The sequence below is a fragment of the Odocoileus virginianus genome, chromosome 1, assembly GCF_023699985.2.
Source record: "Odocoileus virginianus isolate 20LAN1187 ecotype Illinois chromosome 1, Ovbor_1.2, whole genome shotgun sequence".
In the NCBI taxonomy this organism is placed as follows: Eukaryota; Metazoa; Chordata; class Mammalia; order Artiodactyla; family Cervidae; genus Odocoileus; species Odocoileus virginianus.
The window spans coordinates 80,575,413-80,597,527 of record NC_069674.1 but is presented as its reverse complement, the minus strand read 5'-3'; the positions used below and the strand labels follow the sequence as shown (position 1 = coordinate 80,597,527).

At 37.7% G+C, this 22,115-nt stretch overlaps 1 long non-coding RNA gene across 1 annotated transcript in view; it reads left to right on the top strand.

Annotated features, from left to right (window-relative positions):
- The window catches only part of LOC139037075 (uncharacterized), a 167,957-nt gene extending 154,920 nt beyond the window's left edge, over nucleotides 1-13,037 (top strand). The window contains exon 4 of the long non-coding RNA XR_011489868.1: nucleotides 12,982-13,037. This is a non-coding gene — a long non-coding RNA (uncharacterized lncRNA). The remainder of the gene's footprint in view (nucleotides 1-12,981) is intronic.
- The last annotated feature ends 9,078 nt before the right edge of the window (nucleotides 13,038-22,115 follow it).

Here is a 22,115-nt window from a genome sequence, read left to right as displayed (position 1 = left end):
TTTTCATTTCTTACATTCAGGTAGGATGAAACTTAAAATGATGTTTAAAATTTCTTCAGATTTTCTTTTACAGTCAATCTTAAAAATAAAATCTGGTCTTAGAAGGAGTGGAATCTTTAGTAGCGCCGAGGACCCAAATTTGCCATGTATTTGCTGCAAATGTGCTTGAATCGTGTGAAAACACTGAAAAATCAGATTTATGAAACATTAGAAGACCATGCCTGGGAATAGTTAATAAATGTTTGCTTCACTTTTATATCAAATGTGTGTTAGTTGCTCCGTTGCGTCCAACTCTTTCGCAGCCCCACGGGCTATAGCCCACCAGGCTCCTGTGTCCGCGCAACTCTCCAGACAAGAATACTGGAGTGGGTTGCCATTCCCTTCTCCAGGGGATCTTGCTGACCCTTTATATAAAACAATTGTGCTAAATGAGGAATTAAACACCCCTTGCAAAGGGTCACACACATTAATATACATATCTAGACATCAATAAATCATGTATTTATGGGCCAGAGGCACAGTAAATGCTGAAGCAATATAAAGATGTAAAAGTAAAATCCTGCTCTTTAAGGAACTTAGCTTCTAGTAAGTCAGTCAAGTATTCAAAAGGGCAGTCAGAATAGGATGAATTATATGAAAAAGTGCCATGTGTCAAATTGACTAAGAGTCAGTGCAGGCTTCATGGAAACAAAATTAGCAAGTTAAAAGATGTAGGAATGTTCAGTGTGGTCAAGAGGAATGAAGGAATTATGTACCAGAGAAATTCCTGAGGGAATATAGTGGAACTGTGTAACAACAGCTTAGTCTTTATGAAGGCCTATGGTTGGGGATAAGTTTGATGATGGACAGAGAGAGATCAGATCTCAAAGGGCCTCACCTGTATATCAAATAATGGAGCATTTCTTAAAGCCTGGATAACCATATATTCACATGGTGGAAAGTAATTTGCCAAGTTCTTGCTGACCATTCTCAGCATCATGGTTTTCTTTGAGATAATTGTCAGAATGCACACACGTGTGAATGCCGCCAAGTCACGTGTGACAAAGTGACCACTAGGTGGCAGAACTGTACTGCATTCTGTGGCCAAGACCAACTAGCTGGTCCCTTGATCCCTTGACACCTTGCAATTTATTCAGAGCCAGTTTGGCTGCACACTGATGTGGAGGAGTCTGTGTTTGTCTGGAAGCTTTGCTGAAGATTGAACGGCAACTTGTAAGGAGCTTTTGTCACTGCAGACAACTTGCAGCCACCAGCCCCGCTCTTTTGCTCCTCCTAGTGGACATCAGCTGTTGGATGAATGCAGCCTGGGAATATATCTTAAATTATTCTTTGATTTAAAAATATAACCCAGGCCCATATATCAACAGACACATACCATATTTCACATATAATTAGCTCATAACTAAACTTAGCAGTGTGCAGAAATAAAATGTCAATCTAATTTCTTTACCATAAAATTTTCCTACTGCCAGTGTAGAATAAATCCATCACCACATGGCCCATCAATACAGGAGAAAACAAGGGGTCTAATGGTATTTTATGAGAAAACTCTTGTAATTGATTTACTTTTCTAGGCTACCAGCTAGTTGGTTGTTGTGTGTTTTTGGTTATGCCATCAGTAGATATACATAACTGCTTTTTGCAGTTGTTGTTCCTATTTTGAAAAACGTATAATCAGAGTTCAAGAATTCTATAATTTATATTTGCCAGTTCAGAATAGGAGAATGTTGATAACATGTTGATAATATTAAATATTTCAGTGTTTCTCTCCAGTATGATGTAGACATTGTCTAATTTTAGCCTCTGTTTAGGTAATAGTCATGGATGATCTGTCTGGACTATTTTTTAGTTAATGGTATACTGATTAATTTGATTTATTCATTGAATCCATTAATCAAATGGTTAATTTGGTTGATTGTTCCATGAGCATGTTCCTTTAATGAAATAGTCATGATCTTATCCTGATTTTGTATTAACTGATTACCGTGGAGTAATTAATACCCCAAAGAGGTAATTAATATCCCACTGTTCCAGATAATATTCAAAATAGTTTTATATCTAAGCTTAAAACTTTTTATAGGCCTTTGCAGCATAGGAAGGGGGCTAAGGGAATGTGAGTTTATTTTGCTTGGGTGTACAAGAATATAGGTATAAGACTTACAAGTATTTTTCCTTAAGTGAGACACATGTTAATATTTTAACTAAATAGATTTTTCTTTAGCCATAAATTATATTAAAAACTGTTCTCTAATCAGACTTTTATAGATAGAGTTTTAAACTCTCTCCAAGGTCAATTAATTTGTACTAACCATTTGAAACAAGCATACACATGCATGCACACAGACCCCACCCATTTTAAAGTATAACTGTCCAATATCTTTATGACCAATGAGCAATTCACAATGCAGACTTTCAAATTACATATATTACTAAAAACAACTAGAACACATTGCTGAAATATAAAACTAGTTATGTTTTAGCATTATTTATTCTGTTCTCTTGCTTACTGTATTTCTCAGTGAATCATGTCTTGCTAGAAAAATGTAATTCTATAAAGCTTAGATATCTCAAAAAAGAGCAACTTAAGAGGAAATTGTAGAGCTATAGGTCAGCATGGTCTCCGATCATAATCTTTTAAAAAAATTTTCCTTTTCCTATTCCTTTTCCCTTTCCCTTCTTTTTTTATTCATTTTTGCTTTCTATAAATTGAAGACATGGGATGGAAAATGTATGTATTCCAGGTTTTTTCCTCTCTTACCCAAAATAGATACAGTATACTGGAAGCTTTATAAGTTATTACCAAGCAAACTATGTAAAGTCAAAAGATCCCAGAATATTAGAAACAAAAGCAAAAATAAACAAATGGGACCTAATGAAACTTAAAAGCTTTTGCACAACAAAGGAAACTATAAGCAAGGTGAAAAGACAGCCCTCAGATTGGGAGAAAATAATAGCAAATGAAGCAACAGACAAAGGATTAATCTCAAAAATATACAAGCAACTCCTCCAGCTCAATTCCAGAAAAATAAATGACCCAATTAAAAAATGGGCCAAAGAACTCAACAGACATTTTTCCAAGGAAGACATACAGATGGCAAAAAAACACATGAAAAGATGCTCAACATCACTCATTATCAGAGAAATGCAAATCAAAACCACAATGAGGTACCATTACACGCCAGTCAGAATGGCTGCTATCCAAAAGTCTACAAGCAATAAATGCTGGAGAGGGTGTGGAGAAAAGGGAACCCTCTTACACTGTTGGTGGGAACGCACACTAGTACAGCCACTATGGAGAACAGTGTGGAGACTTCTTAAAAAGCTGGAAATAGAACTGCCATATGACCCAGCAATCCCACTTCTGGGCATACACACCGAGGAAACCAGATCTGAAAGAGACACGTGCACCCCAATGTTCATCGCAGTACTGTTTATAATAGCCAGGACATGGAAGCAACCTAGATGCCCATCAGCAGACGAATGGATGAGGAAGCTGTGGTACATATACACCATGGAATATTACTCAGCCATTAAAAAGAATTCATTTGAATCAGTTCTAATGAGATGGATGAAACTGGAGCCCATTATACAGAGCGAAGTAAGCCAGAAAGATAAAGACCATTACAGTATACTAACACATATATATGGAATTTAGAAAGATGGTAATGATAACCCTATATGCAAAACGGAAAAAGAGACTCAGATGTATAGAACAGACTTGTGGACTCTGGGAGAAGGCGAGGGTGGGATGTTTCAAGAGAACAGCATCAAAACATGTATATTATCTAGAGTGAAACAGATCACCAGCCCAGGTTGGGTGCATGAGACAAGTGTTCGGGCCTGGTGCACTGGGAAGACCCAGAGGGATCGGGTGGAGAGGGAGGTGGGAGGGGGGACTGGGATGGGGAATACATGTAAATCCATGGCTAATTCATTTCAATGTATGACAAAAACCACTGCAATGATGTAAACTAATTAGCCTCCAACTAATGAAAATAAATGGAAAAAAATAATAATAATAAAAATAAAAAAAATAAGGAAATTTGAAAAAAAAATTAAATTAAAAAAAAAAGAAATTTTCCAATTTGTGAAAATTGGAGACTAAATTTAGTTTTATTTTGCATTCAGTTAAGATGAATCAGGTTGAGTATATTCTTATATGGTTAAGAGATATTTATATTTCCATATCTGTGAAGTATCCATTCTTACACTGCACTAATTTTTATTTATTTTTCAAGTGTGTACATTTTAATGACTTTAGTATTTTATCTATGAGTTTGACATACATTATTATTATGTAATGATGGTGTTTTATTTCATATACCACTATGGTGGGCTTTTTTGGCTATGAAACATATTTTTGCATAATCTATTTTTCAAATTTAGCCATCTTTTTCTTTTGTGCGTCTGAATTTGAATCATTAAGGAAGTATTTCCATTGCTAAAGCTATCGAAAAATTTACCCATGTTTTTGTCTAATATTTATATAGTTTCCTATTTTCACTATTCAAATTTCTGATCTCTTGGGAATTTATCCTCTTGAATGGTATAAGGAATGGATCCTCATTATTTCTCGGCTATAAAATATTAATTATATTGTTGTATACTAAGTTTACATATACAAGTAGATCCATTTAATTTTAATTAAATAAAAATTGTGAGTTATTTAAAGTGATAAGGTAATGCTTTGATACATGTATTCACTGTAAAAGGATTCCCCACCAAGTTAACATATCCATCACCTCACATATTCCCCCCACCTTTTTTTTCTGTAAGAACATATAAGTTCTACCCCCTTAATTCTCTTTGAATATTTTGTTTATTCACATGCTAATACTATACAGTTTTAATTATGATGGATTCATATTATCTATCAATATCTGGTGGAGGTATTCCTCTATGGTTATTTTAATGTGGAGTTATTTCAGGATGATACATATTTGAATTTTTAGTATTTTGAATTCCTGTTACATACTTTCAACTTCTGTGTGCTCGTGAGAGTAAATTCTAAGAATTCTCATGACAGGGAGAAAATATTTTTTTCTGTTTCTTTAATTTTATGTATGTATGAGATGATTTGTTGTTGTTTAGTTACCAAGTTGTGTCTAACTCTTTTGCGATCCCATGGACTGTCGCCCACCAGGCACCTCTGTCCAGAGATGTTCACTAAATTCTTGTAGTAATCATTTCATGATGAATGTTAACCAAATCATTATGCTGTATGTCTTAAACTTACACAGTGATGTATGTCAGCTATATCTGAATAAAATAGGAAAATTAAAAAAAGGGGGAAAGTAGAGGGAGAACTTTGTGAAGGAAGTCACTTAACTTCCTTTGCTTCCATTCTCTTATCTATAAGCAGAGATTTTAAGAGGGATTGCATGCATCATTAAGGAATAAGTTCAGAGGCATATAAAACTCACTTAAAAAAACAATGTATTTTGTCTGTTTCTGCATAACAAAAAGTTCAGATTTAGAAAAGAAAGGGTTGACTTGGTAGCTCCAGGAAGCCGTCATGGCTCACTTTTTGCTCCATCAACCTTAGAGTTGTTCTTAGGCTTCTATTGATAACCTTTAACCTGTGGTTGCAAGATGCCTTTTCTGACTCTTCTGTGTCCCTATTTAAAGGAATGAAGAAGGGGAAGAGCATAACATAAAAATCACATTCAAACTGCATCAGCCTTTATTAACATTTTCTCATAAGCTCTGCTTAGCCTGCTTAGATCTAATTTACCAAAACTGTGCCCTCTGGCCATTCCTTATTCCAAAGGAGGTTGGAAAAGTAAGTGGGATTATTGTATTTGTTAATGTGTTGGATTTGCAACTGAGAGCAATGTCATACCAAGCAAAATTATAATTCTGTTAATAGAGAAGAAGGGAAAATTGAACAGTTTGCCACAATGCACTCTATGGACCAGAGGCCCTTCTATAAATGTCAAAAATAGAAATAAAGAAAATATTTACCTTTTTTCCTATCCCCCCAATATTTCTTTACTCATTTCTGAAAGGTCTTTCCTATAAATAACCCAAATTTTCAATGCCTTGAACTTCAAAACTATCCAGATAACTTACACGCGATAAGCATTTTTAAATGTCAGAAGTATGAGAGGAGAGTAAAAGGAGGAGGGGGCAGGAAGAATGCTGGGCACACAGGTGAAAGAGAAATGGGAAAAAGCAGGAAGTATTCAAATGTCAGATAGATATAACTGGCTACATTTATTTTCAAGCCATAAGTATTGTTGAGTGTGCTATGTTTTATTTAATTTTTTTTCTCTTTAACATTTTATTTACGTCAATCTCTCGTTCAGGTGGCAAGGGGTCATCCATAGTTCAGAATGGTGGGAGATGAGTGTTGGGGCTGTGTCAAGGGATAGGTAAACTCTGAGGGCCAAGTCATGACTTTATATGACATACTGTGCACTTTTTTTATTTGCCTGTTTAAAATGCACCTGAATTTATTTCTCAGTTCTATGGTTTACTAAGTACTTCTGCTGCTATCTTTCATATTTTTGTCCCATTAATTACCTTGGGGTAGCTTTTCTGTTCTTTTTCTATAAGCTTATTAAAGTGCATGCCTATTTTGTTTATTGTCATTCTTTTTATATGATGTAAGTATTTAAAGCTATATTTTCCCTCTGACTTTAGCTGGGGTCTGTCATACAGAGTGAAGTAAGTTTGAAAGAGCAAAACAATACCATATATTAACACATATATGTGGAGTCTAGGAAAATGGTACAGATGAACCTATTTGCAGAGCAGGAATAGAGATGCAGATGAAGAGAACAGACCTGTGGACATGGGGTGGGGGGGTTGAATTGGGAGATTGGCGTGGACATGTATACACCACCGTGTGTAGGACAGATGGCTGGTGGGCGTCTGCTGGGTAGTGAGAGGCACTTGACCCAGTGCTCTGGGGTGACGTGAATGGGTGCGCTAGAGGGAGGGGAGGGGGAATCTAAGAGGGAGGGGACATGTATGTATGTGGCTGTTTCACTTCATTGTGCAGTGGAGTTTGCTGTTTCAGAACAGAACCAGCCAAAAAATAAATAAATAAAAGAGAACCAGATTGTGTAAATAATCGCTTAAAGGTATACGAAAAATCTTTTGAACGGCTCTAAAATCTACAATCCATCCCACCTTCTTATTGTTCCATGAGGTGTAGCTTATATAGAGTAATCTGCCCCATTTTAAGTGTGTGATTGGATGAGTATTGACAAAATATAGACCTGTGCAATAACTATCTCACTAAGAATACTGATCACATCTATTATCGCATTGTTTCCATATTTCCCTTTGCAGTCTACCTCTGCCAACCCAGAGAGCTACTGGCCTGCTCTGTGTCACTATAGATTAGTTTGCATTTTTCTAGAATTTAAACAAAAAGGCTATACCTATTCCCTAAAAATAGGTTTCTGCCTGCCTTAACTCAGCATAATGATTTGGAAATGGACCAATGTTGTTGTGTCAGCAGTTCAGTCATTTTATAATCCTTAGTAGTATTCCACTGTACAAAAAAAAAGCCACATTGGTTTTATCCATTTATGTATTAATGGACATTTTGTTTATTTTCAGTATTGAGCTGTCACGATTAAGTGTCATGAACATTGACATACAGATCTTTATGTGGACATATATTTTCATTCTTAAGTGAATGTAAATGTGATTGTTGGGTCATATGGTAATTTGACACAGCAATTTCTTATGTTGCCAAACTCTTTTCTAAAGTAGCAGGGCAAATGTGTATTTTGTCCACCAATTTATGAAGTTCCATTTGTACTACATTCTCACCAGTGCATGGTATGGCCAGTCTTTTAGCAGCTTATGTTTTGGGGAATGGTCTGAGTTACAGAAGCACCAAACTCACAGTTCTCTTTTGCAGATCTGTCTTTCAAGGGTGATTCCACTTGTCTGTGCCTAAATTTTCCCACCATGCTTCATGAGCTCTTTCTTACATGGGAGTAATTTTGCTGTCGGCTAGGGATTTGGGCAGGTTTCATACATAGATATTGGACCTCATTCTTTCAGCTCTTTTGTTGCCAGAATTTCTTAAAATTTCCAGCAGTTCTTCCAGCCCTGAACTCTATTCTCTGGCATCTTCAGTTGCTGAGCTGAGGTTTTTCCACACTCCATCTCCTCCTCCTGTGGCTGTGCTGGTTGAGGGGACTGTCTTTGTCTGTGTCATAAGGGCTTGAACCTTTAACATGTTCCCACTGCTCTCTGAGCCTCTGCTAATTTCCCTCCATCTCAGTTACCGTTTAAGCTCTTCTCTAGCTTCTGTCAATTAAAATATTTTTTTCTAGTGAATTTAAATTGAGTATACATTCCCAGAAAAGTTGCCATAATCAGGTTTGAAAGCAGTGTCCAGAACCCTGATAACTGATAGTGAATGTAACTGAAATAAAGTATTGATTTAAATATCGAATCCACATTCTGGGAGTCATGTAGTTGAGAATGAAAGCCTGAAAGAAGAGTTTCTTGACTCAAGGATGGTTCAAAGAAAAAGTAAAATTTTAGGCAAAATTTAGCAGTGGTACTTCTCTATTTCCCTTTCGCTTCTTTCTTCTACTGCCCCATGTACCTGTGGGTGCTGTTTTGTCACTGTGCCCTCACTGAACCCGTGTCAAGCTCTGACTCTCCTCCTATAATTTTTTCTCATCTCCACCCTGCTTTGATGAGAACTCCAGTTCTCCAGTGCAGTTCCTCTCTGCTCAACATTGAAGAGGCATTTCTTCATGTTCCCAGAGGCGTTTTCAGTTTTAGCAGTGGACGTTTAGTATCTCAGATCATTAATGGAGAACATTTGATGATGTAACAGAATATAGTAAATTGCTCAGTTCACGTGGGGTGGTGTGTTTGGGGCCAACTTGTAGGATGGGGCTCTTATAGGAATGGGGATCTTTACGAATGATCAGAGGTTCTGGAATGTTCCTGATTTTTTAAAAACCGTTTCTTGCCTGTTGTCATCTTTAAATCTCAAGATGTGTTCAGAGATTCCCGTATTTGGCTGTATGTTCGATTGATTTTGAGTGGCCCCACGGCCGTGAGCCCAGGCTGCGCAGATGGTGGATGGCAGACGGCAGTAGCACTTAGGGTGTCTTTGCTGATGGAGGAACCTGTCTCTGGACTTTCCTATGTTTTCTGCTGCTTGTCTCTACTTTCCATACCTCTCTCTCCAGGTTCTCAGAGGATTAATTTCCCTCATTGGAAATAGGAGTTTTACCAACTATACTTTTAATTTCATCATGTCTCAACGTTTCCGGAGAAAGGCACTTGTTCCAGGTTTAGTTTGGTCCTTCAGAATGTGACTCTCACGAGTGCCTCGGGCAGTGAAATCAATTTAAAATAGAGTGTACACTCAACAGCATTCTTTCTTTGTCTGTAATAATTCCTCACTTTGCCTTAATCACCTTTGCTTTTCAGACAGCTTCTAGATGATTGTATTGTATCATTGCAACCTGCCATTTCTAATCTATTTAGCAAGTTTTCATTAGTTCTGACTTTCTTCTTTAAGGTCTCATGGCATGTTATCCTCTTTGGTTCTGAGAAGTCACTTGAGTTCTCAATCTGCTCCAGCCTTCTCTTTTTCTCAAGTCCCCATTTCATGCAGTTGAACTCTGCCAGCTTTGATCACTGATCTGCTTTGTCCTATGAGTAGTGAATGCTCTGCCAAACACATGCTCTTCTAGTAGCCTTCTATGAATCCTGTTTTTTCATAGTCTAAAGACTGGCAGCTTAGATGGTAAGGAATCTGCCTGCAGTGAGGGAGACCCGGGTTTGATCCCTGGGTGGGAAGATCTCCTGGAGAAGGGAATGGCGGCCCACTCCAGTATTCTTGTCTGGAGAATCCCATGGACAGAGGAGCCTGGCAGGCTGTAGTCTATGGGGTCACAAAGGGTTGAATACAACTGAACAACTAACACACAGACTTGCACACACACACACACACACACAGAGACTATGATGACAGTGAATCCCTTCTTGCCATATATGATGCAACACAATAATACCGTGTTTCAGAAGGACTAAGTGAATTGCAAATATGTTTCATGTACAACAGAGCACTCGAGGCACTCTTTTGTGCACTTGATAGGCATTGCTCATGTAATCATATGAGTAATTAGGTGGGCACTATATTTATTCCCTTCTCTTGCACTAGAAACCTAAGCAAGGGAAACAAGTGGGTGAATGGATTCCACAAAGCTTCAAGTTAACAGAGGGAGGTTCAAGGTCAGGAACTTTGGCTTGGGAACTTGACCTTACCTCTTAGACTACTGGCATATGTGAAGCTTATTGCTCTAGACAGCTGCCCAAAGAGATGCTTCAAATAGGAGCACCATTTGTAGTTGAGGTGGTAGCTATAACATAAGGTTAATTTATTACTCTTGTTGTGTGACTAAAGCAGTTCAAACAGCCTCAGAATGTGAGGCATTAACACCTTTGGAAAAGCCTGTTACCGCCAAGAATTCATGTTGCTTCTCTCTCTTTAGATATCCTACAGAAGACAAGAGAGACAATAACAACATCAAACTGAGGTTATCTTGTTTTCAGCCTGGAAGCAACTGCATTTGAAGGGTACAGAAGGAAAATTAGAAACATGACAAATGCATTTATTAAGAACTGAACCAAATTCCCTCTGCAAACACTGTTCTCCCAAATGTTAGAGCAACTGCTTCAAAGCCTGCCAGTAACAATCACTGAAAAAAAAAAAAAATACTGTGGAGCACAATGCCTAGTTGTCTACTGGGACTAAATATATTTGATTGTTTGAGAGCCACGACCTGCTGAATAAAGCCAGTGGAGCATTCAGCCCTGATGCCACTCGACCAGAAAAGTGATGCTTAGCCCAGAAATTTTACCTTAGGAAATCCTTCATTAATTAAGGATGTTCTCTCTTGTGTAAATATGTGTACTCCTTGGAGGGAAAGCGTATTAAGTCTCACTCATTATTCAGGCTCTGGTGGAACTAGTTCATTCAGTCCAATTGCTGGCCGATTGTAAGTCTGGGTAAGGAGGTAGAGAGACAGTGCGCTGCACTGAAAAGACACATTCTAAAGTCAAATGAAACAGGACCTGAAGCCACATATTTCACTGGAAAGTGGGGTAACAAAGAACAAATTATGAAACCTCAGCTTTCCTATCTGTGAAATGGGTGTAATGACCAATCCAGAATTTGTAATGGTGTAATATGGCAAGTATAACACACCTAGTTTATCAGTCAGTTGAGTTCAGTTGCTCAGTCATGTCCGACTCTTTGTGATCCCAAGGACTGCATTACGCTGGGCCTCCCTGTCCATCACCAATTCCCGGTTTACTCAAACTCATCTCCATTGACTCAGGGATGCCATCCAACCATCTCATCCTCTGTCATCCCCTTCTCCTCCTGCCTTCAATCTTTCCCCGCATCAGGGTCTTTTCCAGTGAGTCAGTTCTTTGCATCAGGTGGCCAGAGTATTGGAGTTTCAGCTTCAGCATCAGTCCTTCCGATGAATATTCAGGCCTGATTTCCTTCAGGATGGACTGGTTGGATCTTCTTGCTGTCCAAAGGACTGTCTACTAAACGGTTCATTCCATTTTCTTCCAAGGCTTCTCTGGAAGATGTGTCATAGAGGGTGAGCAGTTAGGTCACTTCTGACTCTAGAAGGCTGGGCTGCAGGGAAAGGAGGAAGTGGAGGTGCAAATAAAACAGGAGAGCTTTGGAAGGAGGTTACAAAGGGAAAAAAATCAACTGTTTTGAGCTTCTGTTCATGTTTGGACTGGATTCATTCTTTCACTGTCTCTCTATCTCCATCATTTCTCTTTCCCTTCTACAACTCTCTAAAAATATTACATTATAGTTAGGATCCCCATAAATAAAAGGTCAAATCCTTATTTGCTTCATTGGTAATACTTTGCTATTACAGAGTGCCCAGTTGTGTCTGACTCTTTGCCATTCCATGGACTGCAGTCCACCAGGCCCCTCTGTCCATGGTATTCTTCAGGCAGGAATACTGGAGTGGATTGCCATTTCCTTCTCCCAGGGATCTTCCCGAGACAGGGATCAAATCCATGTCTCCTGAGTCTCCTGCATTGGCAGGTGGATTCTTTATCACTGTGCCACCTGGGAAGCCTGCTGTTATAGAGATACAAGCTAAATCCCATTCACGAAGTTACATTTTCATGACTGGTTAGTTTAGATTCCTGGGGTGGGAAGATCCCCTGGAGAAGGGAATGGCTACCCACTCCAGATTCTTGCCTGAAGAATTCCGTGGACATAAGAGCCTGGTGGGCTACAGTCCATGGGGTCTCAAAGATTCAGACATGACTGAGAGACTAACACTTTCACTAGTTTAGACACAATACTGAATTTTGGAAAGACTGAAAAACTGTGTGTGTTTGGGAGCAGGCAGGAACTATCTACTTTAAGTAACAAAAGGTTAGGTAAAATTTAATGGCATTTTGTTTCAAGCTCTGGAAATGGCTGAAGGCTAGACATACTGTAATTGCATTATAACTTTTATTTGCAGTGAAATTCTTACATGCATCACTTTTTAAAACAGACCTGTATGTGGAAGAGAACAAAGCAAATGAAAACGCTGAACGCATCACTAGCACTTTCTTTACTGGTCGGCTTTAAGGAAAGGAAAAGGAGGACAGAAAAGTTAACACATTGTTTTGTATGAAGTAGTCTTTTGAATCTCACCACCCACTGTATTTTATATGCACTATTTCTGATTTATCCCTCCATATTACTCCAGGATCTATTACTATTAACAGGGAGCCAAGAAGTAACATCATAGAAATGAAAATAACATCAACCCACTGATGAGGAGAGCTGAGGGGATGGGGAGGGTTTTAGATCAGGACCTTCTGTGGAATTGCCCTTCCAAAGGTAGTTATCTCCACCTGTGTACTTTGGAACTGGTTCTGCAACAGCTGACCAACCCCTGCTTCCATCTCTGCTTCCCCTTCCCTCTTTGATTCTTTCATTTTCTTTCCCCCTAGGAAGCTGAGCAATTGCATAGAAGACCCAGGTCCTCCCAGAGGCTTTCATAAAGTTAAAACTTCTGATTATATTTGGGAATGTAATTGTTGTTGTTGTTAATTGTTCAGACACTCAGTCATGTCTGACTCTTTGTGACTCCATGGACTTCAGCATGCTGGGCTTCCCTTCCCTGTCCTTCACCATCACCCGGAGCTTGCTCAAACTCATGTCCATGGAGTCGGTGATGCCATCCAACAATCTCATACTCTGACCCCCTTCTTTACCTGCGCTCAGTCTTTTCAAGAATCAGGATCTTTTCCAATGAGTTGGCTCTTCACATCAGGTGGCCAAAGGACTGGAGCTTCAAGTTCAGCATCTGTCTTTCCAGTGAATATTCAGGGTTGATTTCCTTTAGGATTGACAGGTTTGATCTTGCTGTCTACCAGAATCTCAAAACTTTTGATTATATTTGGGAATTTAAATGTTATGTTGACATAAATGATATCCATCCTGCGTTATTATTTTTCTTTCATTTTTGATAGTACTGTATTTATGACTTTAGTCATATGTTTGACAAATGTTTCTGATACTAAGTTTCATTGAAACTGAATAAAGTCACTGAGGTAAGTTCTACAGAGAAATCAGCAGTAAAGATTCAGAGACATGCACTTGAGCAGCTCCCGAAGAGATCAAGATGAGGTTTGCCTTCATTCCCTTATGTGAAGTTACCAGTCATTGGTGGTGTGGTGATGTTTATCACAATGATTTTGGTCTAACATTTTATGATGATATTAAGTATCAGAGAAGTTAGCCTCCCAAATCATGCCCAACTCTAACCTACATCCACAAATACACAACAAAAGCAGAAATTGTGTTTCCCAGAGATGGGTAGGCTCAAAGACATTTACGATTAAATGTAGAAGGAATATTTTACTGGGTAATGCATTTGTTTATTTTTTCTCTTTCATTTCATTGTTAAATAACAAACTTGTGTGTGTGTGTGGGGGGGGTGTATTTTCAATTCAGCTGAAAAGCATACATTTGAAAAATTCTAACTGAAATGGGGTAACTATATGAATGACATGAACATCTTCTGTGGTGGCCCACCTTGTTCTTAGAGCTGGACTGCAGGGGTGAGTAAAACCGATGTCTATATCCTAGTAGCTGACTTTGTTGAGGTGGGGAGAGGAGCAGAAAGTAGCCAAGCTGACAAGTACACAGATGATAGCATTTCAGATAAGAAATATTAAGCAAAAAGAAAGTAAAGGATGAAGTAACCTCTCTATCTAGAGGGGCTACTTCTTTAAATTGGGTAGTGAGTCTGAGAAAGCAAACATACTGAAGCAACATAAATGGAAAATACCACCAAGAATTGTGCTTAACTATACAAAATACAGTGCAGTAGTGTGATAATTTATGTATGTTATTTAAGTAGCTGTGTTGAATTGACCTTGAGTCAGGAAGGTAACATTTTTGGAGTCTACTTTAAAAGAATCAGTTAGGTATTCACCTTCAATCTCTAATTTCCTAAGTACCTCTTATCAGCAATGTTTCTGGCCTTCCTCCACACAGCCCTTGCACTGGGGTCAATTCCAGGGAGAAATGGGTGGGGAATATTGCTTTAGGCGCCACATTGTTAGCCTTCCAGGGAAGATGAATACATGTCATGGTTGTGTTTTAATTGGGCAGAAATATATAAAAGCTAACTAGAGGTTTACATTTTTCCTATACCATTGTCAAGTATATCCTGCATCTGAGCTGATTTTTTGACTTTACAACTTCTTTTCTTATACCAGGTGATTACTGTCTTTTCTTTTTTTAACCATTTTAGACTCTCCATTATTTTTCGTGAGTCAGTGTCTGAAAAAGTCTCTCTGATCTTTAACATGCTCTAGTTAGTTGACCTAACCATTAAAATGCTTATCTTAAAATAGCTGTCTGGTCTCTATCTGCATTATTTATTGCAAAAACTAGATGATAATTTTCACAAAAGATAAAAGGCATTGTGCATTTGCTCAGCTGAAGATATTAATGAAAATAACTTAGCACATTGTTGTGACTGTAAGTGATAAAAGATAATGAACTGGAACTTTCTCATTCAAGTTGAATTCCTCCAAGACTTATTAGTGTCAATTGTAATGGTATATTTTTTTTGGTGTGGGCACTTACCCTGCCTCCTGGATGGAGGCTACTGATGCATTTCACACAGGCTGCCAGAGGGCTGTGTGTGTGCTGCCCCCTCTGTCCACTAGTAACTGGTCAAATGGTTCCTACACGTCCAGAGCTGTTTTGTCTGTTCCTGGGACTGAGAAAGTGATGCAGCATGAATAAATGAAAAAAATCAGACTTGTAAAGGGCCATGGAAACTAGAAGTTAAAACCTCAGAAGAAGTGCCTTTTTGCAATGTTGGAAGTGTCTTAATGTTAATCAGAGCATAAAAAAGGATGTTATAATTCCAGCCCCCCAATGGTAGAAGTGTAAGTTTTTCTAATATAAATCAGTAAAAGGGGATAGAAAACACCACAAGAATGTAGTGAGCCACCTGATGGTGGAAATCCTTTGAACATTCATATATGATGTGGATTTCTGATGTAAACACTTTCATGTGTTGTTTTTAATGACAGTATGTGCAGAAGTGTTGTAAGAGCAATGGGCTATGCAGCTATGCACATAAATTTTTATTACATCTCTAAGAAAAAATGCAAATTGTGTAGAGAAATTCAATACAATAAAATATGGCAAAGATATTATAACATCAAACCTAAATACTTGTAACAAACATGCTCCAGTCTAAAAATCCAAGGTCAGGGGTGGTCTGCTAACACAGAGTTTTTAATATTTCTTAGGCAGAAGGAACCTACCAAATCTCTAGAAACTTGCTTTGAGGAAAGATAGTTTTAATTAGAAACAGTTCTGAGCTCTTAGAAATAATATTCCCCCAAAGCAATAGCTAGCATTTAATTTTCTTTTTCTGCTGTTAGTACGTAAGTTCACAATTTATACCTATAGAATAATGCCTGCTAAGGAGACTGTGTTCTTTATAAACAATATCTAACTAATCTTCAACACATCTATACATACTGGGGGTGGGATCCCAATTTGTTAGGTCAGCTTAGCAAAGGGAAATTAATTTCAAAGGAATTAGTGACTCCAATAAGGAAAGCTGATTCTACACCCCCAAATATGACTGTTTTTCAGCAAAAAATTAAAATGTAAGCAAATGATGTTGCCTCATAATACCCATCTCTGATTCTATATCTGTCAAGGATTTATTGTGGCTCTTTGTTCCTTCATATATATATTTTCATGGTTTATACATTGTCCAGCTCTGCACATCATTCAAATATGACGTCATATATCATTCAGTGTTTTGAGGACAGACAATTCATTTTATGTGGTCAAATGACTTTGTCAAGGATTCTTGGTGAAATTATATTAAAAATATTGTTTTGAAATGTAGGTTGTAATGTGATAAATCCAATTCTGCTTTATCACTCAGAGTACAACCTAATTGTTTCTTGGTCTTGGCTTCTTAGGAAATCAATGGATGTGATTTACAAAAGGTCACCTGTGACCTTTCATCTGTCATCCCACCAGTATTTTCAAATCTGTAGGATATTTCTGCATCATTGAGCTGCTTTCACTGTAATCTGGATGTGACTAAACATATAACTTCTCTCCTGTTCTTCTCCTCTTCCACTGGCAAAGCAATATCTGTTTCTAAGCAAGTCCATCTTTACCCAACATTCCACTCTCAGAAACCCCTGTTCCCTTCAAAAGAATTACCTTTCATTCCAATTTCCCCTAGCAGCTAATGTGTCTAACTAATGTGTCTCCAACTCTCTGAAATTCTAAGCTGAGGATATGTCTCTCTTCCCGGAGTGTCCCTTCTAGACCTTGAACCATGTCTCTGTGTCTCAAAGGCTCCACAGTTGGTTAAGAGAGTTGTCTGTAATCCATGTTTCCAAGTCTTACTTTCTATTTACTTTTTAACCTACTACGAACTGGCTTTTGCACCACCATCCCAGGTAATAGCAAAATCAAATAGAAAAGTTTGCAGTTTTATCCAGTTGGATTTCCAAATACTTTTAATTAGTTGTTCCTTAAAGATCCTGAACTTGATCTGTTTTCATGACCTGTTAGCCTTTGGTTTTATTTGTATCCCTTTGTCTATTTTTATTTTAAGATATACATGAGTAGGATCCACAAAAGCTCATTTCTATCTGCTTCCTGCTTTTAAAGTCTGGAATTGTGACTTTGGCTCAGAAATGAGGAGAGTTAGCCACTCAAGTGTTGGGGCAAAGCAACACCAATATACAAAAATGTGAAAAGTAATGGAAGTTTTAAAGAATATGATGCCTCAGAAAGAGGCTTGGGAAATTGGGAAGATGAATGTGGGCGTATATCTGTGGGTAAAAATAAAAGGTGGGTTGGAGTCATCAGATCCTCAGGAATCTCAAATCCTATGCAGATGGTTTGAGCATTGTAAAGAATGCTTGGGTCACCTTTGGTGAATTCTGTGCAGTGAAATGATAGACTAACATTTGAATTTTAGAAAGACCATGTTGGTGAAAATTTGGAGAATAAACCGAGATTGTGCAAGATTGGAAGCAGAGATGATCTGAGTTGTTTTAAATCATAGGAAATGAACAATGAGATTCTAGATCAGAATGTTGGCATTGAGATGAAGACAATGGGATAGATTCTGTTTGGGTTGCAGAACTGACAAAACCTGGCAGTCGGTTGGATGTGGAGTGGAGATGCTGGATGTGAGGGGGACAGCAGTTGAGGATGACTCTCACAGATGAGTAATATTAGGGAAACGGAAAGGGGATGACATTTTTGAAAGAAAAATGACAGTTTAGTTTGGGTCATGATTATCAATTGCCCAAAGAGCACCCAGATGAAATTTTCCAGGAGGCATGTAGAAAATACATTTAATGATTAGGTGATCTGGTGGAGGTAAAGATTTTGAGGGGGAAATAATGAACATATAGGTGGCAGCTGAAGCTATGATACAGAGCTAGAGAGCCGGAATAGAGGAAAGTGCTGTCAGTCCTTGTATATGTGGTTATGCCATCCTAAAAATGGCCTCAAATCTCAATGATTCCCAGTAACAAAGGTCTACTTCTCTGTTTTGTTATGTATCTATGGTGGGTGGGATTTGACTTTTTAAAAAATCTTTGGGATACAGCCCTCTTACACATCTTGTATTTGGAATTTAATTTTTCCATATGTAGAGCGAAAAGAGGATGGTGTGGAGCATGGAGGGATCCTTATCTCTTCTGCCTGTAACACATCAAATTTCTGCTCACATTTCCATGGTCAAAGCAAGTCACAGGTTCTGACTTAGGAGGGGCCAAGAAGTACAATTCTCTGCCAGGAGAGAAAGTGGATATTTGGTAAATAAAAATGAAATTTACCAGGATTGCCAAGTCAGAATCTAAGAGAACATAAACATTAAGTTGCTCTTGGAAAAAAGGAGTATCTTTGAAGAAAGCTAAAAAAGGGTGACCAAAAATACAATTAGAAAACACAGATGATGTATCTTTCCTGAAATAAAAAAGAAAAAATTATTTAGTCTAATTCATTAATGCTTTTGAAATTTATATACCAAGGGTATATTTGCCTTTAATAATTTATAATTGGAAGGGCATGGGGGTAAAATTAGTTATTATCATCAAGATTTCTTGCAGAAAAATCACCCTGTAAGATGCATTGCCACAGGCAAAGGTAAAGTAGATAGAGAATGCCTTAAGATAGGGTTTGGTGACACTCTCATATGAAGGTAGAAATGTGTTCCCAGTTTTTCTTTATAAGTAAAACATGTGTTTTCCTAGAAAAATATAAGGACAGGTTGCTCCATACTGTGAAGGCCTTGAAATTGTGGTTTTTTTTTTTTTTTTGGTCCCTACCTTTTCAGGCAAAATAGAAGCTCCCAAAGATGGAGTAACTTTTTATATCTTTGATTTTATGAAGTATGATGTTCATTTCTTTAGCATGTGAGCAAGGTACTAATCATTGTTCTATTGTGAAGAGCTGGGCAAACTTCCAGAACCGAGACCTGAATCTACTTTTAATAAAAGAACATTGAAACATTAGGTACTTGGGGTGGTTCCATTATATTCTGAAATTAAATGTGGAACTAAGAATCAAGATTTTAGATTTTAGTAAAGCAAAGCTCTCTGAAATGATAATTGGTCTAAGTAACTCTGTGGAGTCATAATTAACTCATGAATGAACTTTTTGTGGATCATACACAGTATTGAGTCTCTGTGGGATTCAACTGTGAATAGGAGACACAAGGCCCTTCTCCAACATGGAACTTATATTAAACTTAGGGAAACATGTTAATTCAGTCTTTCCCCCTTATCCAGTTTCTCTTTTTTAGTTTTAGTTATCTGTAGTTATCCATAGTCAACTATGGTCTGAAAATGGAAAATTCCATAAAAAATTCATAAACTTGAAATTGTGTACCATTCTGAGTAGTGTGGTGAAATCTCTCAACATCTCATTTCGTCCTGCCTGGGATGTCAGTCACCCCTCTGTTCAGCGTGTTCCTCCCCTCAGGCACTTAGCAGCCATCTTAGTTACCACATCAACTATTCGGGTACCACAGTACTTATGTTTCAAGTAATCTGTATATTACTTAATAATGGCTCCAAAGGGGGGGTGATGCTGGCTGGCAATTTGGGTAATCTAATGCTGTACCTAATTTATAAGTTAATCATAGGTATGTATGTGTAGGGTTTGGTAACTATCCATGGTTTCAGGTATCCACTGGTGGTCTTGGAACCTGTCCCTCACAGATAAGTGGGACTCCTATAAATAAAATGTACAAATAATAATAGAATTACATCAGTGCTAGGTGTCAGGAAGGAGAAGACTGGTTTTTTCGTAAAAAGCCAGAACTGCCTCGTAAAGTATAGTCCTAGGTCTGTTATGAAAGCTGCTGTTTCCCAGACTGAGTGGCCCTGAGTGAGAGGTTGGCGATGATTATTTCCCAGGAGTTGAGAAGAACATAATCCTTTAGAGATCTCTAGGCTACCAGTTGTGAGAACTCAGCATGAGGAAACTATACCATATTCATTTGTGTATTAACAACGTCTGAAAGAAGGCTTCATGAATGAACAGATATTAGGTGTCTAGTGGATGAATAAATCAAGCAGTCAATAGTTACGAATAGTTTCCAGGTTCCTTCCCCCCCTCCCACCCCGCCCCCAGTACAGTGTGGATGGAGAAGATAAATTGTGAAGCAGAGGACTAAGTCTTCAGTTAGAAGTCTCTCACATTATTGTGAATCCTCACCAGGTATAAAATAAGGGAAAGGCAGGCAAAATAAACAGCCATAACTAAATATCAGCTTATGATGGGCTTGTGGTAGATTCCAAAGAGAGCTACAGATACCTTAATGACGCCTTTAAGGCCAAATTCACTTAAGGGCGATGACCGCGTTTTGTCATTACTGATAGATATTTCTCCCCTAAATTCTGAAACCTCACACCATCTGTTGAGATGCAGAGGAAGAGGAGGTTATCATGAGTTTATGAAGGTGGTAAACAGAGGAAGCAGAGAAGCGGTTCAATAGTTAACTGAAAGTCAAGTGGAATTCCTTAATCTCTCTCATGAACCCATACCAGGGTTTGAAATTCCTAGTCAGCCATAGTGAATCTTGAGTAAAAGATACTTCCCACTGTCATGCACTATAAGAAAGCTATTATAGTGCTCACTTTGGTGTAACTTGTCGCTTCCATTTTTAAATGCTTCAGGCCTGTTCATTTCTCGCTTTACTAGCTCTCCTCAATCTGCCATAGATTCTGGGGACTGTTGTTGAATAGTGACTTCTGAGTGAATAGACATTCTTCAAATCTTGTGAGTTGGCCAGGCTTCATATCAAGTACTATATATTTTGAATTACACTCTTGCAGCATCAGTCTGTTTTTTATTTTAAATATGAGGATTATTTACTATTTATCTAGTGTGAGGTTATTTAGAATGTATAATAAGAGAAAAAGTATAAAAGTTTTCTTCAGATTTACTTCATCTTGTTCAAGGATCTTCTAGTTCCCAAAGAATTCTACAGAAGTTACGAGATATATTTTTATATCTTAAGAGGCTCTGTGAGCCTCTTAAATGTTCTAATTTTCAGTGAGGTCACATAACGGAGTTGCTGTGCTTCTTTGATCTTGTTTGGGAAATAGATTTTCCTTTCTGCTGATATAGGTTTATTGCTGTAGCTTATTTTAAATTCAATCAATTTTGAATTCAATTACTCATTGATTTCCTATCGAAGACTTTCTCCCGTAGTGCTATGTTTGAGGTCCTAAAAGAAATATTACATCTACAGGCAGGCAGGCAGAAAGAGATGAAGAGAGAGGAGAAACAGAAAGGCATTCAAGGAAATAATTTGTTTTGCTAAATGTAATTTCCCTAAATACACATTAAATGATATATTTCAGTGCATGTTGTATTACAAATTGTGAACTTGTTGGTCTTAAAATGTAAACAATGTTTCTTCTTTTCAAACCTGCATGTGTTGGATGTTGATTTTATGTTAAGGCCAATTCTACTCCAAACTCAAGTTACTCTAATGTTTTTTAAAAATGACATAGCAGTTACATCTGTGGTGGGAATAATGTATGCAATATTGGAGAAAAAAGTGGGAGATGAATTCTGTAATTGATTTTAGAATTTGCTGATCATTAGAATCAAGAGAAATTAAGGACAATTTGGGAAGAAAGTTGAGTTATGGAGATAGACACTGATTTCAGATATTGATACTATAATGTCCCATTTGCAGTGAAATTGATTCCTTGCTCAAGTATATCTTGTTCATAACCACATATTGATGTGTCAAGAAGCACCTTGGATTCTGTAACTAATTTCTTACCTGGACACTGTAATAGATACAGTGGAAAAATTGTCTTGTGACCCATTTCTAGTTTTCCCAACTGCTTTAAAATACATGGTTTAGGAGCCAGCTGGAATATTGCTTCTTTGCTACGGAAGCAATCCTTTTGAAACTAGAGGGGAAAAATGAAAGAAAAAACAAAACCGGTACCTGGAATCTGTGAATTTTTGTGGTGCTGGACAACTTTAAGAAAGAAAAGAAAGAGGTTTAGGAAATAAAGACCAATTTAACAAGAGAGATTTT